Source organism: Benincasa hispida, chromosome 4, assembly GCF_027475165.1.
Source record: "Benincasa hispida cultivar pf3 chromosome 4, pf3_genome.v1.1, whole genome shotgun sequence".
Taxonomy (NCBI): Eukaryota; Viridiplantae; Streptophyta; class Magnoliopsida; order Cucurbitales; family Cucurbitaceae; genus Benincasa; species Benincasa hispida.
Genome location: NC_143481.1, coordinates 43,262,094 through 43,278,484, shown reverse-complemented (window position 1 = coordinate 43,278,484; position 16,391 = coordinate 43,262,094).

Below are 16,391 nucleotides of genomic sequence, written 5' to 3'. Positions count from 1 at the left end.
AATAAAGTTCAAGTACTCATGTAATAGCCATGGACCTTAGATTATTGGATTAAGTTATTTCTAAAATGAAATGAGCAATTCAAACATTCAATAACAACTTTATTGAATCAAACTTTAATAACATCTATATTGATTAACAGAATAAGATTATTGTTTACAAACTACGAGTTTTAGGACATAAAATCCAACAAACTCCCACTTGGACTAAAACTCTAGTAGTAACACACATATTGTAAACTTTGAACTCTAGGTTCCTAGATAAGCATGTTTAGCCAAAGGAATGTTATATTATATATTTTCTTTCTTATTTTTATTAAAGTAGTCATTCATGGTTATTTATAGGAAATATGATGGAAGGGAAAGAAAAACATATTAAGTGGGGGTAACGTGGCGGCTAATCCTTGAACTTGGGAGGCGATGGGAAGTGTTTTTGGAAGAAGAACTTCAAAAGCTTGGTTTCGGTAGTTGACATGAAAAATTTTAGTGAATTTGGTGCCATTCGAAAACAAAGAGAATCTAGGAAGCGAGATTATCTTGCCGGAGGAAGATTTCAGGAGGAGAAGAACAAGGAGTGAAGAAAATAAAGAGAAGGCAGAATCTCGGATTTAAAAAGGGCTGAGGTGAAGGTTGGAAGTTTCAAGCCAAACTATAAGGAATTATGGGTTGAAATTTTAAGGTAAGGAAGTTAACGCCATTCTAAAAAAGTTTGTAGAAGGAAGTTTCTTGAAAAGAGCTCTGAATTTTGAGTTATGAATTTTTGAAATTATTACAGGGAATTGGTGCATAAGCAGACAGCTGCTTGTGAAGAACAAGCAAGCAGTTCATCGTGGAGAATTATAGCGAGATGTGGGCATGAGGATCTCGCTTATAAAGGAAATCTCGTTGATTTTGTAAGGGGGATCTCGCTCTAGGGGAAAATCTCGCTAGGAATTGGGTAAGCATCGGTGAGGGGGAAATTTGACAGGAAAAGCTTGATCTCGCTCTAGGAGATCTCGCTGATCTCGCTCTAGGGGATCTCGCTGATCTCGCTCTAGGGGATCTCGCTGATCTCGCCCATGAGGATCTCGCTCATGAGGGGGATCTCGCTAGTAAGGCTGTCTGTGTTGATGGAAGTTCCTTTAATAAATGAATTGTTTGAGGTATTTTACTAGGAATTCTAAGTAGTTTAATCGGGAATTATATTTTTTCAAACCAAAAAGAGCTAGGGGAAGTGTATAAACCATTAAGAGCCTGACGAACTATGAGTGACTAAGTAAACTTAAGGTTTCCAATACTCATACATGTATGATCAAGTAAAGCACAGCGACACTAATGATGAATTTATACTTCCTCAAGCAACAAATGGTTGGAGAATAACTTAACACATGTTTCCCGGCTTGTATGTGTGTAACACAGGCCAAGGTATGTTGTGTAACCATTACAAAAGCTATGTTTCTGCCTTTGATATATGCTTCTTAAGGGAAGACTATGAGAGAATGAGTTCGTGTGTAAATACTAGGCAATGGAACTTAATTTGATGTTACAAAATACACATTTGATACCGAAGGACATTTGAGAAGGTATCTAACCAATTTGACCGAAGGACATTTGAGAAGGTATCTGGCCAATTTGATACCGAAGGACATATGAGAAGGTATCATAGTAGCTCGATACTGAAGGACAAATTTGAGAAGGTATTTGAGCAGAAGTACCTAAAATATGATGGTACTTAGTATTGCCACGTACACGTAGGCAGTTATGAATGAGAGATCGAAGTATGGGTCTCTTGGCCGGTAATAAACGTTTGGGAGCTAGAGCGTTTAGGCTCGTTCTCAACTAGGGAATAATAATGTTTAATGATGTCTGAGAATGGTTTAAAGCTACATCTAGAGACAATTGCTTGAGTTGACTCATTGGTATATTTACATGTTTATAGTGACACACTATGCTTGTTGCTTTACGATTCTATAGGTACTCACTGGGCTTTTAGCTCACAGTATTTCTATGTTTTCCCTTTTCAGGTAGCGGTCAGTTTCCTCAAGGTTGATCTTGCTGCTGCTTGCCACCGAAAGACTCGGCTTATTAAAAGACTTAGGTTGATGATCTGTTTATGTACACATGTTTTGAGGGGGACTAAGGCTTCTGTAGGAATGTTTGGGTCACCCGTGAATATTTTTCTATAAATGTAATGTCTTGGCTGTATGCATGTATTTATGGAATCTTTGTAGAACTTTAAGGGAGGTTAGCTGTTTGCATATATTACTAATGTTTCAAACAGGTTGGTATTTAGATTAGAAGGCTTGGGTGATGAGTGCTGGCAGTAGGGCTAATTACTACCACGTTCATATCCTCTTCCAGAATAAAAAGGTAATCTGAGAGGGGGTGTGACAAGTTGGTATCAGAGCATAAGGTTTTAGGAATGAGAGGGAAGTTCATGCATAAGTCTAAGTCCTTAAGTGTGAGTCCCTAACATGTGTACATTGTATTAGGTGAAATGCTGAGGCAACGTCGCAGACCGAGTAAGCAGACAGATGGCAGGAACACTAACCCTACCAATAGGGGCCCCGAGGTTGGAGAAAACCCACCGGGTGGCAAAAAGAAGGTGAATGATCCAGTAGGTCAGAAAATGATGTCTGAGGGAGAGTCTAGTACCTCCAGGCAAGGGCAGATTCTCAGTTAGAAGATGTAGTTTTTGACAGGATAGTGCAGAGGTTAGCAGCCAGTGTGGGTTCTGTACGGGCCATCCCAGAGAAGAAATATGGTATTGAGAGGTTTAAAGCCTTATGGGCTGTAACTTTTGAAGGTACAACAGATCCGGCTGAAGTTGAGTTATGGCTGGATGTAGTTGAAAAATGTTTCAATGTTATGAGTTGTCCAGAGGACAGGAAAGTAGGGCTAGCCACCTTTCTATTATAGAAAGAAGCAGAGAAAATGTGGAAAGTGATATCCGCCAGACGAGCCAGTACAGATGTGATGTTATGGCCTGAGTTCAGGAAGGCCTTTGAGGACAAGTATTACCCCAGCTTGTTCCGAGATGCAAAAAGGGATGAGTTCCTCAGATTAACACAGGAAACGATGTCAAAGGCGGAATATGAGCAGAAATTTACAGAGTTATCACAGTATGCTCTGTCAATTATTGATGAGGAAAGAGATAGATGCAGGAAATTTGAACAAGGTTTGCGAAAGGAAATCAGAACTCCGGTGACGTCTACGGCTAATTGGCTAGATTTTAACCAGTTAGTAGAAACAGCAAAACGAGTCGAGCGGAGTTTTTCAAATGTTGAGCAGTTGTTAAAAGGTTGTGACGCCGTAGTAGGGCCTAGAGACAGGGGCTTCCGATCTCCAATTGCAACCGAGACAAGTGGAAGCCATTTCAGGGGAACCAGTTGGCAGGGATCCAAGAAAAGGAAAACGAGACCCTCGGCCAGTGCAGTTAGCTGACCAGAGATGCCCCGAGCTTGTGAGTCGGTAGCCAGCACAGACAAGGGTCCGACGTGCCCTAGTTGTGGCAAGAGGCATTTTGGGGCATGCTATAGTGGCAGAGGTGCATGTTTCCAATGTGGACAAACAGGGAATTTCAAGAGGGACTGTCCCCAAATGAACAGGGACGTCCCAACAACACAACAGCCAACCTCCCAGACGGTTAACCAACCAAAGAGTGTTGGAAATCGGGGCGAATGGTCAAGTGGTACTAAGACAAAGAATGTCGTAGGTCGACCCCAACAGTAGGGGCGAGTGTATGCCGTGAAACACCAGGAGGCGGCGGAGTCTCCAGATGTTGTGATCGGTAATGTTATGTTATGTGGGCAGTCAGCTTATGTTTTATTTGATCCTGGTGCCACACATTCATTTATATCTAGCATGTATACACCTTGAATAGATAGGTTGGTTGAACCTATGCCTGAAGAGTTATTTATCTCTACCCCTTTAAGGAATGTGATAGTAGTAGATGGATGCTATAATCATTGTGAGGTACTGATCAATGGTCAGAACTTCTATGTTGATTTATTTCCCTTAGAACTATTGGAGTTTGATGCTATCCTGGGGATGGATTTTCTAAGTAAGTATCATGCTTCAGTAGACTGTTACAAGAAGAAGGTAGTGCTATGAAAATCAAATGGCCAGGATGCAATACTGACAGGAAGCAAATGATTAGTCATGAGGAATTTGATATCGACAGTGAAAGCTCGGAAGCTGTTGAGCAAGGGATGTAAAGCCTATCTGGCTCATGTAGTGGTTGCTCAAGGGAAAGAGTTGAACCCAGAAGATGTCCTAGTTGTAAATGAGTTTTAGGATGTATTTCCTAAAGAACTATTGGGATTACCACCTGACAGGGAGGTGGAGTTTACTATTGACTTAATTCCGGGAACAACTCCTATATCACAGGCACTGTATAGAATGGCGCCAGCCGAGTTGAAATAATTAAAGGTGCAACGGCAAGAGTTAATTGACAAGGGATACATTCGACCTAGTGATTGCATATGCCTCTCGTCAACTTAAGAAACACGAGGGCATTTATCCCACACATGATCTGGAGTTGGCAGCAGTTGTTTTGGCTATGAAGTTGTGGAGACATTACCTATTGGAGAGCACTGCAGGATATTTACAGATCACAAAAGCTTAAAATATATCTTTGATCAAAAGGAGTTGAATCTAAGACAACGAAGATGGATTGAATTGATTTAAGATTACGACTGTTCCATCGAGTACCACCCTAGCAAGGCTAATGTTGTAGCAGATGCACTAAGTAGGAAATCCTCGGGACCCAAGGCCATTATTGGTTCAATAAGAGGTATGCTATTGCAGGAGTTCAGGAATTCTATAACCGCCTTATCAGTGGAATCGTCAGAAGGAATGATAGCTACTTTCCAGATAAGGCCTACCTTAATAGAAAACCTTAAGTAGGATCAGTTGGAAGACCCTGATCTTCAGAAGATTGTTGATGATGTAAGTAAGGGCATCAGTGGTGACTTTCAACTAGGAGCAGACAATGTGCTAGAAAAAGAAGGGAGAATGTGTGTGCCTAACAAGCTACAGCTTAAACAAGCCATTCTAGAGGAAGCACATAGTTCTGCTTATGCTATGCATCTAGGTAACACCAAGATGTATAGAACTTTGAAGAAATCTTACTGGTGGCCTGGGATGAAGAGAGACATAGCAGAATATGTGGACCGATGTATAATCTGTCAACAAGTAAATCCTGAGAGACAAAAACCAACAGGATTACTCAATCCACTTCCAGTGCCTGAGTGGAAGTGGGTACATGTGACAATGGACTTTCTATTTGGATTACCTAAGACACCTTCAGGATTTGGCATTTGGGTAATAGTCGATAGACTAACTAAGACGGCCAAGTTAATACCGATAAAAGTTACTTTTACACTAGACTGTCTGGCTAAGATTTATGTGGATAGGATAATCAGTCAATATGAAGCCCAGTGGTTATAGTGTCGGATTGGGACTCGAGGTTCACTTCAAAATTTTGGCCTAGTTTACAGAAGGCTATGGGCACTAAATTGCATTTCAGTACGGCTTTTCATCCGCAAACAGATGGACAGTCGGAAAGAACTATACAGACACTGAAACATATGTAAAGAGCTTGTGTACTACAATTCAAAGGAAGTTGGGATACACACTTATCGTTTATTGAATTTTCCTACAACAATAGCTACCATTCTAGTATCGGAATGGCTCCCTATGAAGCATTGTACGATCGACCTTATAGGACCCCAGTATGCTGGAATGAGGTCGGAGAACGACAATTATTGGGTTTATAATTAGTTCAACAAACAACAGAGAATGTGAAACTTATCAGGGATAATCTTAAGGCGGTCTACGATAAACAGAAGAGCTATGCTGATAAGCGAAGAAAAGAACTAGAATTTGAAGTCGGAGAATGGGTATTTCTTCGGCTATCCCCATGGAAAGGAATTCTCCAGTTTAGGAGAAAAGGGAAGTTAAGTCCACGTTACATTAGACCATATGAAATTGTGGAACGGGTTGGTCCAGTAGCTTATAGGTTGCAATTGCCCGTGGAGCTAGCTCGTATTCACGACGTATTTATTGTGCCAATGCTAAGGAAATACGTGCCTGATCCCATGCACATACTAGCAACACAACCGGTACAGCTCAGAGAAGATTTATCTTACGAGGAGAAGGCCATCGAGGTCTTGGACAGGAAAGACTAGGTACTCAGAAATAAGATGATTCCTTTAGTGAAGGTGCTATGGCGTAATCATGAAATCGAGGAAGGTACCTGGGAACCTGAAAAGCAAATGAGCAAGAGATATCCGGATGAAATTTCTTATAAGGAAGGGATGATTGTAAACCTTGAACTCTAGGTTCCTAGATAAGCATGTTTAGCCAAAAGAATGTTATATTATATATTTTCTTTCTTGTTTTTATTAAAGTAGTATTTCATGGTTATTTATAGGAAATATGATGGAAGGGAAGGAAAAACATATTAGGTGAGGGTAACGTGGCAGTTAATCCTTGAACTTGGGAGCCGGTGGGAAGTGTTTTTGGAAGAAAAACTTCAAAAGCTTGGTTTCGGCAGTTGACATGAAAAATTTTAGTGAATTTGGTGCCATTCGAAAATAGAGAGAATCTAAGTAGCGAGATTGTCTTGCCAGAGGAAGATTTCAGGAGGAGAAGAACAAGGAGTGAAGAAAATAAAGAGAAGGCAGAATCTCGGATTTAAGCAGGGCTGAGGTGAAGGTTCGAAGTTTCAAGCCAAACTATAAGGAATTCTGAGCTGAAATTTTATGGTAAGGAAGCTAACGCCATTCTAAAAAAGTTTGTAGAAGGAAGTTTCTTGAAAAGAGCTATGCATTTTGAGTTATGAATTTTTGAAGTTATTACAGGGAATTGGTGCATAAGCAGACAACTGCTTATAAAGAACAAGCAAGCAGTTCATCGTGGAGAATTATAGCGAGATGTGGGCATGAGGATCTCGCTTATAAAGGAAATCTCGTTGATTTTGTAAGGGGGATCTCGCTCTAGGGGGGAAATCTCGCTAGGAATTGGGTAAGTATCGCTAAAGGGAAAATTTGACAGGAAAAGCTTGATCTCACTCTAGGGGATCTCGCTGATCTCGTCCATGAGGATCTCGCTCATGAGGGGGATCTTGCTAGTAAGGCTGTTTGTGTTGATGGAATTTCCTTTAATAAATGAATTATTTGAGGTATTTTTCTAGGAATTCTAAGTAGTTTAATTGGGAATTATATTTTTTCAGGCCAAGAAAAGCTAGGGGAAGCGTATAAACTATTAAGAACCTGACTTTTAATTATCAATAAATAGGGAACGTATCTTATACCATCAACTTCTTGATTTTGATGCCATCACCAAGTATTGGTGGCTTGAGTTTCTACTAAACCCATGTTATGGCTAGACTATCACATAACCCTCCCACTACGTTGAAGCACTTTCAACTCTTTGAGTAAGATGTATCTGACCAGTCTTAACGACTCTTGTTTTTGAGTCAGCTTAATATATGACTCTTATTGATTTTCTATAACTACTATGGAAACTTAACATGATACTAGCTTTATCACAAAATTGATGATCTCTCATGTGTACTTCTTCAAGTAATGTAGCATTTGTCGATACAAATACTTGATTTTCTTCTGGGTTGAAGAAGTATACTGTTTTTGGATAGCCTATGGATAAGCATACCGTTTTGAACGATGTTCAGATTCCTTAGGGTTCGGCATTAACAGATGTGTCGATCGTTCCCAAATTCTGAAAAATGTAAACAACCTTTTATGACCTCTCCGAGTTTCAGAAACACTTTTAATGTAATGATGTTAAAAAAATATATATAACAGTCACTACTGTGTATTCCCAAAACAATTTAGGCAACTGTGCATAGCTCATCTTTCAATCGAACCATGTCTAGCAAGGTTCTATTTTCTTTCTGATACACCGTTCTGTTGAAATGCTAGGTATAGAGAGTTGTGACTGGATTCCATGTTCTATCAAATAGTCTTGAAAATCTCAGATGTTATCTACTTTCCATCTCGATCTAACTGAAGTATCTTAATTGTCTTACCTAACAAGTTTTCATACATCTTGAATTTTTCAAGTGTTTTAGATGCATGATAAATTTAGGTAAATATAACTGTACTTTGAATAATCATCAATAAAATCTATGAAATATTCATACTCCCCTCGTGCCTTGACATTCATAGGACCATAGAAGTCTAAATGTACGAGCTTTGACGGTTCTTCGGCTCTTAAGATCTTTTCTTATAAAATATCTTTTAGTCATCTTATCTTCGAGACAAGACACATATAGTGTTAAAATGTTGTCTTCTAATTGATCTAAATTACCATTTTTAACGATTTTCTCAATCCTATTAAGATTTATATGACAAAATCTCTTATTGACAAAGATAAGTACTTGAAGAAACCTTTGCCTTTTATTTTTCAGCCGTTTTAAATATCTGAATATTTGAAATGGCCTTTGCTTTGGTCAATTTTCACATAGAAGTTATTTTATAGTAGAACATATAAAAATACTTCTTTTGCTAATGAACATTCATTTATGTCAAAAGGATACTTTTATACAATTGTTCTTACAAAAGATAGATATAAAACTTTTCATTACATTAACAAGAAATACATTATCTAATATAACATATCTATCTTTTGAAAACAACTTCAGGAACTCCCACTGATTTTTCTGAGATAGCCTCCCTTGTTCACAACCTTGAGAGTTATCTTTTCATCTGCAAGCATTCTTCAGAAACTAATTTCCTTGTTTTGCTTTTTTCGCTTTCTTTTCCGCAAGGTACTTCGGGCAATTTCGCTTTCAGTGTCCATCTTCATTGCAGTAGAAATACTTTCTTCGTCTGATATTTTAGCCTTGCCTTTGCGGTCAGTAGGAGTCTTCCTCTTCCCCTTACTCTTTTTAATCTGAACACTTTTGTTCTTGGAAGAAGAAGAAGAGCCAGATTTCATCTTAGAGGACGATCATCTTTTATCTGCAGTGGCAACATTTACCTCTACTTTATGTCCCTTAGTTTTCAAGGGACTGATAATTCTGTAGCTCATTGAGAAGAATGGTCAAGTTATATTCTATAATATTCATCATCGCATTTGTGCAGAACTATAAGAAGCTCTTCAGAAAAGACTCTAGAATAAAGCTGATCTGACTTTTCTCGTCTATGATAACTCTGTTTACTTCTGCCACATTGAAATGGACCATCATGTCCAAAACATGTTCTCTAACAAAGACCTCTTCTTTCATACGACAATTATAAACGTACCTCATGACATAATGTCTAAGGGAGAAGGACGGATGTCCAAACATCCCCCACAAAGATTCCATAATATCTTTTGCGGAATGCATGTGATCGTGTTTCTTTGCCAAAATATCAGATATGTGAAAGAATCTATAGATAGGGATCCTTGAGCGGAAGCGGATCGACCCAATTTTCCAATTTTTAACAGAACAATAATTTTACAGAGAAGAACAAGAATTACGTATTTAATTCAAAAAATACAACACGCTTGAAAAAACAAAATACAGGAAAAAAATTAGGTTAAAAAACCTTACCTTTGAAGATCGTTCTTCAATGAAAAAAAACTCTTGATCTCCAACTGGGCACCACTGTGAAGAAAACCTTGGTATTCTCTGAGATGAGAATCCATGAGGATGTGGGGCTCTGGCTATTTTGGATGAGAGAGATAAAGAGATTGAGAGAAGGGAAGAGACAATAGTTGGGATGGAGCGATTGATTTTTATAGAACCCTTCTGTAAAACACAAAGAGGATGAGGATGAAGCAACTGCACAACCCCCTCCCACTATCACGTTGTAGAAAGAAAAATGGGGAGGGAGTTACAACTCCCTCCCTAAAACTATTTTTCTTTAAAAAAATAAAATTAGAAATAATAAATCAAATTAATTTTAATGAACACTTTAATATATATAATTGTATGATAACCACTTTATCATATGATATAGTTATCATATAATTATATATTATACTATATGTTATATCAAATATAAAATATAACCTATAGTTTAATATTGTATCCAATACAATATAACCTATAGTTTAATTCTCTTAGCAATGATATTTAATATAAATCTCATTTATATTATATTTAATTATATGAATCAAATTTCATATAATTAATATTTCAATCATATTCAAATATTTATTTCCTCTCAAATATTTTTTATATTATAATATATCAAATACATTATAGTAATTATATAATTAAAATTAAATTAGTTATATCATATATAATTAATTCCTTCAATTAATTTGAACAATTCAAATTAATCCAAAAAATGATTTTCATTTATTCCCATTGAGTTACCGAGGGGACCTCATGGATTTGTAGCTTGAAGCTCCAACGGTACGTGAATAATTAATTAAACTCTTTAATTAAATTATCCACTATCCATTAACTTACGGAACTCCACTAAAGATCGACAGTTGCACTCTTCATACTACATATATTGTTGGGGATGATGTCCTAAAGTCTCGTGTCCTGTAGTTTATAAACAGTATGTACAAACGCTTGTGTTGTTAATGTATGATATTTACTTCAAATCTTGTATTTTGCTCATTTACTTGTTTTATTTGCTTTACCACAAACCAATAAATATAAAATCTCTGGTTATCTGTATGTGACTCAAGCATGTATATGGTGACATACAAGTGGATCATGTCTTGAGTGATAACCAAAATGGTCTGTAGTATATGGATATAAGAGGGAAACCTTATCCTGGTAACGCTACGGATGCGGCCCGCTCTGATCCTGATCATTCGTGTTGGGGACATGCGAGCGGGGGCGTCCTCTACAAAGAGTTTTTATAAGACCTGACCACGAAGTGTTGACGTCTCGTTATATAATACCGTTCATGATAAAGACTTAACTTCACTAGGATGACCATAGGTAACATCATCTCAATCCTGAGTGAGTTAGGAACTCCTGTCATTAAGGGCGGTCCTTTGATTTATATGGGTACAAGTGGCTAGGACGCCGATTCAAACCTACCATTTTGGGGATTCGTCTGATTTGGGAGCTGGGAACTCAACTACACAAGATGGAATTCACTTCTTCCCCGAGGTAGGGGTAAGTAGATAGATAGCTCCCTTAAGGGCTAATTCCGGGGATTGAACGATGTGGTGCCACACACCTTCTCTTGGCCCGAGAGGTATTCACACATAGTAGGACTATGTTGTATTGTTCATTAGAGAAATCAGTGGTACTTAAGGAGGAGATGTAACTACAGGGACAAAACGGCAATTTGGCCCAATTGTACTTACGAGCATCTGTGAAGGGTCATCGTACTCATGATTGGTTATATCCGATGGACACAGAAATATATCTGTGATAAGAAGAGTTCAATTGTTGGTCTTTAATGGAATGTCTGACAGTTAATAGATGGTGGATCTCGTGGCTAAAGAGTTTAGTTAACTATTCACGTACTGGAGCTTCGAGCCACAGGTCCATTAGGTCCCTTGTGTAGCTTGGATAAAGTCGAGAACCAGTATTTGGGTTAATTTGAAATGTTCAAATTGACAAGAGGAAGGTCGATTATATATGATATAATTGGACTGGTTAATTATATATAATATAATTGGCAAATGTATGAGATACATTATTTTGGAGGAAATTAGATATAAATATGATTTATATCATGTAGAGGAGAAAATACTATAGTAAATATGTGATATCAAACTATAGGTTAAAAATATAATATGATTATATTAATTAATTAATTGGTTAATTATAAGATAATTATACCAAATTTCACATTCGAACATGGGTTAGTGGGCAGCATCGGTTATTGTAACCGATGAGTTAAAATTAAAATTTTTTTCATTTATGCATCGTCCGTCATTCGCCCAAAAAGTTTTTCGGAAGCACACGTTGGTGAAAGAAAACGATTGCTTGAGAGACTATACGATAGATCTTCTCCACTTAAACGATCGTCCTTCGCACGCTTAAACGATTGCACACTCTCACCTACACGATCGGATAGCTTTTCTAAATGATCGTATAGTGTGTTGATTCAACTAAACGATCGCATACCTTTTCTTCAACGATCGTTCAGTAAATCCTACACGATCGTGTAGTTTCTCCTAAACGATAAGCACTTCTGCTATGTGATAGCGTTGTTTTCCCTCCCACTTGCTTATCACCTACACGATTCGTGTTTCCTCCTTCCTCTACCAAATTCATCAAAGCCATCCTTTGGGTTTTCACTCCAAGAATACCCGGAGCTCTTTAGTGGTGGTTTCGTCCCCGTTACGGTCGTAAGTTTGCGTCTCATGTTGCTGCAATTGACGTTTCTGTCGGGCGTTGGTAGATCGTAGGAGGGTTTCCGCTGCTTGGAGTTCCAGAGTGTGAAGATTGTCTTCAACTGGTATGGAGCTCTGCCCTTTGTTATTTTGTTGTTCGTAGCATGTCGTTAATTAGAGTTTGTTTGCATAACTGTTTGTGTTGAATGTATATTATTGTATTTCGATCATTGTGAGATCGGAGCGATTCGAACATGCTCATGGAACTCTTAGATATAAAATCCTTCAATTGGTATTAGAACCAGGTTTTGATACTCTGATTTCATCTATTGTAACGAAATGAAATATACATTCATGGTGGGTGCATTTCTATGCTGTTTAATTGTTAAATCTGTTGTGAATGTGTCAAATTAATGGATGTTTTTGGGATGATAAGCCTCGGTTTGATTTAAAAATTCTTTTACATTTGTGATTGTTTGTAAAGGCCCCTGCGTTTTTGGGCATTAATAATCGTTATCGAGTCTATATTCAAAGTTTGTTTGAAGTTTTGTGTTGTTCGTCGAAGTTCTGGACAAGCGTTGCGACTCTTCGAGGAAGGAGACAATCTAGGGTTGGTCGCATCGTGTAGAAGATGTTCTATGCGATGATCGCATCGTAGAGATGAAGGAGTACGCAATCGCTGATGAACACATCGGTTAAACGATGGGGAATGCGATCAAGAGTTGGTCGCATTGGGTTGATGTTCTACGAATGTGGCCCGCTTTGTACTTGTTACAAATTTTGTAGAGTGGTACAAATGATTTGATCCTGGCATTCCTGTATTAGACATGAGAGCGGGGATGCTCTATACAAAGGAGTTTGTATATGACCACACCACGAAATGTTTAGTCTCATTATTTAACGTCGTTCATGACAGAGACTTTCATTTCACTAGGATGACCATAAGTAACATGACCTTAATCCTGAGTGAGTTGTGAACTCCTGCCTATGAGGGCAGTCCTTTGATTTGCATGGGTGCGAGTGACCAGATCGCCGATTCAAACCTACCACTTTGGGGATTTGTTTGATTGGGGAGCTGGGAACTCAGCTACGCAAAACGGAATTCACTTCTTCCCTGAAGCAGGGGTAAGTAGATAAATTTTTCCCTTAAGAGCTGATTTCGGGGCTTGAACAATGTGGCGCCACACTTTCTCTTGGCCCAAGAAGAGTTTACTCACAGTGGGACTATGATGTATTGTTCATCAGAGGAATCGGTGGTACTTAAGAAATTAGATGTAACTATAGGGGCAAAACGGTAAATTGGCCTAGTTGTACTTACGAGCAATTTGTGAAGGGTCATCGTACTGTTGATTGGTTATATCCAATAGACACAGAAATATATCTGTGGTGCGAAGAATGCAGCTGTCGTTCTTGACCGGCAGTTAACTGATGGTGGATATAGTGATTAAAGAGTTTAGTCAGTTATTCACGTACCGTTGGAGCTTCAAGCTACGAGTCCATAAGGTCCCCTTGGTAGCTCATTAGATTTATGTTGAGAATCAATTTTTGGGTTAGTTTGAAGTGTCCAAATTAACAAGAGGGAATTTGATTATATATTATATAATCAAATTGATTCAATTATATGTGATATAATTGATTTGATATATTAGATACATTAATTAGAGGAATTAATATGAATGTTATTTATATTAAATGACATAAAGGAGAAAAAGAACCATGGTTTATATATTACATATGATGTGATATTAAAACTATAGGTTATAAATATAATATGATAAATTAGTTATTATATTTATTTATAATTAAATCAATTATAAGATAATTGATTTCGGTTTTCTCCAATAACCGAATGAGTGGGAAGCTATAATCAGTTTATGATAACTGATGGATAAAATGAAAATCGTTTTCATTTTTTCATAATCGATCACGCATAAAGAAAAGAGTTAGACGATAGCTTTGAGAGAGTAAACGATCAAGGAACGAGTAATCTATATGATAGCTACTTGCTGCTAAACGATCGAGTACCCAAGTTTAAACGAAAGACTTCTGTCTTCTCCCACTTACTCAATCGTTTACACGGTCATCCAGTTCCTCCTTCCCTCTACCAAATCCATACAGAGCCCACACCTCCTAGATTCTCACACCGAGAATACCAAGGTCGCCTCGTGGTACCGTCGAGTTTCTGTTTGAGGGTCGAGGATCGAGTTTCACTCGTTGATGTTGGAGGATATTCCAGAGGCATTGCGTTCGTGCTGTTGGGCGCCTTGTTGGTGTTGATCGTGGGAATTTTAGAATAAAAGTTCTTCAAAGGTATGATTCACTCGATCCCTTTGTATTTGTTTGTTTGAAGCATGCTGTAATTTAGATTTGATGCATAACTGCTCTGTTAGAATATAAATGTTCATATTCTTTCACAATGGTGTTTGGAATGATTTACTTCTACTCATTGGTTCTCTGTTTAAAGAGTTTCTTTAGTAGTTACGAGCAATTTGTAGAGGGTCAACTTAATGTTGATTGGTTATATCCATGAACACAGAAAATGAAAGAACCGGTGAATATCTTTGAGCGAAAGCTGGAATCGGACCCAAATTCCAATTTTACAAAACTCACAATTTTTACAGAATTATTATGCAACAAAATAAAAATTATAGCATGCTAATTAGAATAAAAGAGAAAAGGGATAAGAAGACCTTTACCTTTAAAGAACCTTTCTTCAAATGAATCCTCTTCGATTTGGAACAATCATGATCAAAAGGAATTCCAAATGACCACGAACTCAATTTAGACACCATCAAAGAGCCTTTTGTATTCTCTGGGATGAGAATCACATGAGTTTGTGAGCTCCATGATTTTTTTAGAGAGTGAGAATTGAGAGAGGAAAAGAGAGATTGGTAAAAAGAAAATTCCCAGAACTGTTCTATGTTTCCACCCCTCTGTCAAAACGAAGAAGAAGATAAAAAAAAACTTCCCAACCACCCACTCTACATAAGTTGAGAGAGAATAAGGGAAGTTATTTCCCTCCATAAACAAAATTAAAAAATTAAGACAAATCAATTTTAATTTTAATTTTAATATATATATATATAACCAACTTGAAATATGTATATATGTATATGTCTATAACTATATTTTCTATCATATATAACATAAAACCTATGGTTTAATATTGTATCACATACAATATAACGTATAAATTTAATTCTCTCAACAACGATATTTAATATAAATCCCATTTACATTAAATTTTATTATATGAATCTAATTCACATAATTAATATTTGAATCATATTCAAATATTTATTTCCTCCCAAATAAACTTTATAATATATTAAATACATTATAGTAATTATATCATATATAATTAAATTAAATTAATTATATCACATATCATTAATTCTCTCATTTGATTTGAACAATTCAAATTAATCCAAAATTAATTCTCATTTAATCTTTGTTGAGCTTCAGAGAGGACCTTACGGACCTGTACCTTGAAGCTCCAATGGTACTTGAATAATTAATTAAACTTCTTTAATTATTTAATTAATTATTCAACATCCATTAACTGTCGAGCACTCCACTAAAGACCGACAGCTACACTCTTTGCACTACAGATATATTTCTGTGTCCATTGGATAAAATTAGTCAACAGTGCGATGACCCTTCACAAATTGCTCGTAAATACAGCTAGACCAAAATCAGCCCTTAATGGAGCAATTTACCTACTTTCCCCGACGTTGAAGAATGAGTGAATTTCGTATGTGTAGCTGTATTTCCAGCTTCCCAATCAGACGAGTCACCAAAATATTAGGTTTGTTGAGTCGGTGACCTGACCACTCTTACTTATACAAATCAAAGAACCCCCTTCATAGGTAGGAATTCACAACCCACTCAGGATTTAGGTCATGTCACCTATAGTCGTCCTGGTGAAATGTAAGTCTCTATTATGAACGGTGTTATATAATGAGACTAGTCATTTCATGGTCTGGTCTTATACAAACTCCTTTGTATAGAATACCCTTGGTCACATGTCTCCACATGAATGATCAAGATCGGCTCATTTGTAGCACTTTACAACAATTGTAATATTTGCAAAGCGGGTCGTGCTCGTAGTGTTACCAAAATAAAGTATCTATCTCTATCCATCTACT